The 2,625-nt window shown below is 42.7% G+C and overlaps 1 non-coding gene across 1 annotated transcript; it reads right to left on the reverse strand.

Annotated features, from left to right (window-relative positions):
* Positions 1 to 1,435: 1,435 nt before the first annotated feature.
* On the reverse strand, positions 1,436 to 1,507 carry TRNAQ-CUG (transfer RNA glutamine (anticodon CUG)). Its single transcript has one exon. It is a non-coding gene; the product is annotated as a tRNA-Gln (tRNA).
* Positions 1,508 to 2,625: the final 1,118 nt, after the last annotated feature.

Here is a 2,625-nt window from a genome sequence, read left to right on the forward strand (position 1 = left end):
TAGTGGAGATGGCACTTTATTTCTCGTACAGTGACAAGTATTCTTGAATATTCAGATTGTAAATGTATATCAGTCCGCCTCTATGGTGTAGTGGTTAGTGTGATTAGCTGCCACCCCCGGAGCCCCGGGTTCGATTCCCGACTCTGCCACGAAATTTCAAAAGTGATACGAGGCCTGGACCGTGGTCCAATCAACCTCGGGAGGTCAACTGAGTAGAGGTGGTTTCGATTCCCACCCTAGCCATCCTGGAAGTGGTTTTCCGTGGTTTCCCACTTCTCCTCCAGGCAAATGCCGGGATGGTACCTAACTTAAGGCCACGGGCGCTTCCTTCCCTCTTGCATGTCTATCCCTTCCAGTCTTCCCATCCCCCCACAAGGCCCCTGTTCAGCATAGCAGGTGAGGCAGCCTGGGCGAGTTACTGGTCATTCTCCCCAGTTGTATCCCCGACCCAATGTCTCACGCTCCAGGACACTGCCCTTGAGGCGGTAGAGTTGGGATCCCTCGCTGAGTCCGAGGGGAAAGCCGACCCTGGAGGGTAAACAGATTAAGAAAGAAAGAAAGAAAGAAAGAAAGAAAGAAAGAAGTGTATATCAATGTTGAAAACATTTCCTAACAAAGTACAGGTCCCTGTACTACGAAAAATATAATATTAAGCAATTTCCTCAATTGTGCCCAACGTTTACTAATCGAATATAAAGCAGCCGAACTTTGGCCGACTCCACCTAAGCATGCCTTACCTAGGAGTACGGGAAATGTAATGCTAGAAGTGTTCTTGGATGTCCGGAGACAGGTGTATTTCGAACTCATTCCTGAAGATCAAACTGTCACTGAGGATACGTATGTTACCATTCTTTGGCTTATTCGTGAAGCATTGCGACGAAATATGCTTCACTGTTGGCAAGAACAGAATTAGGTACTGCACCAAGACAGTGCCCCAGTACACAGTATGAGCAGAGACTCCGGTGGTGGTGGTGGTGGTGGTGGTGATTTTTGTTTTAAGAGAAGTACAACTTGACAACCATTCTCTATAAACACTAATTGGGAAAAATATAAGGGGTCCAACAATTCGAAAAATCCTACGACTTCATACGAAATGCCGAAACAAATGTTGACCAAGTGAGGTCGAATAGGATAGATGAAAGTCAGAAACCTGGCACCTAAGGGCCACTTGTCGCCAATCCACGCTTCCAGGTCAAGAGACCCTGGGGCACCTTTTAGTCACGTCATACGAGAGGCAGGGGATAATACGTACTTCTTACATTTTGTTGATAAACATTCATCTGATTATTCTTACGTTTGGTGAAACTAGATTTCGGCAGGCGCATGCCGGTAGTACTATTGAATTCTAATTACATGAATTTGTGCTCATGAACATAACAGTACGTAATGAAACACATCAAGAAGTGAAAATAATAAAATTTCAAAAATAAGCTTTAGGTCCCACCGAGATTTGAACTCGGATCGCTGGATTCAGAGTCCAGAGTGCTAACCATTACACCATGGGGCCGCGTGAACTCTAATCCCTTGGAAGTGTATATAGCCAATGTTATGTCGAGTTACCAGCAACATTTAATAAATGGCAGCAATAGAAAAATAAAGCTATAAAAGTTATATTGCCCGCCTGCGTGGTGTAGTGGTTAGTGTGATTAGCCGCCAGCCCCGGTGGTCCAGGTTCGATTCCAGGCTATGTTACGAAATTTGAAAAATGGTTTTTAAAAGTGAGAAGAGGTCTGATGTCACAAACTATAGCCCGTTTTCTATATTACCCACTCTGTTACTCATCTGTGAAAAGATTATCCACCAGCGTCTCCTTTCTTTCGCCCTTCCTTACATATCGTCCCAACAACATGGTCTTCTTCCTGGTAGTTTCTGCCTAACTAATCTGGCTGTTCTTCTCCATCGTGCAACATCTGCTCTTAACGCCGGTTCTCAACTGGACGTGTGCTACATTGATATTGCAAAGGCATTTGATACCTTAGACTACGCAGTTCTTTCCTATAAACTCTCAGAATGTTCTAATATCAATGGTCGCTTTCTAACTCTCCTACAGAGCTTCCTCAATACAAAAACTTAGCATGTGTACCATTATGCTACAGTCCGGATGAAAATACGAAGGAGAAACGGACAGAAAAATTGGCGTACGGCAACTTCAGGCAGAATAAATGTATGAAAAATGTCACCGAAACTCAGATCAACTTTAATATAGAAGGCATGGAATAGCAAGGGCCATGTGTAAGAACGTTGAGATGGAACAGATTGTTATAAAGGCATTTGAATCGTAATTCATTCTTTACGGAGGGAAGAAAAGAGTTACATTACGTGAAACATCTGAGAAGAAGGAAAGGCTGAATCTGTCGCCACTGCGTATCAAAAGAGCTATTTAAACATAATATTGAAGAGAAATTGTGTGCTATTTAGCATAGGAACTAAAATTAGAATATGAGAAAAATCCGATATTTTCAAATTAAAATACCGGCTGGAGGAGATATTGAGACCGCTGTAGAGAAGAAATGAGAGGGCAACATTTCGTACTTCAGGCAATCAAGTACATAAAAGAGAAATTGGATTAACAATTGAAATTCATATTAGCCGAGAATGTTAAATTTAATAACAAGAAGCTGTACC

Source organism: Anabrus simplex, chromosome 5 (genome assembly GCF_040414725.1).
Source record: "Anabrus simplex isolate iqAnaSimp1 chromosome 5, ASM4041472v1, whole genome shotgun sequence".
Lineage (NCBI taxonomy): Eukaryota > Metazoa > Arthropoda > Insecta > Orthoptera > Tettigoniidae > Anabrus > Anabrus simplex.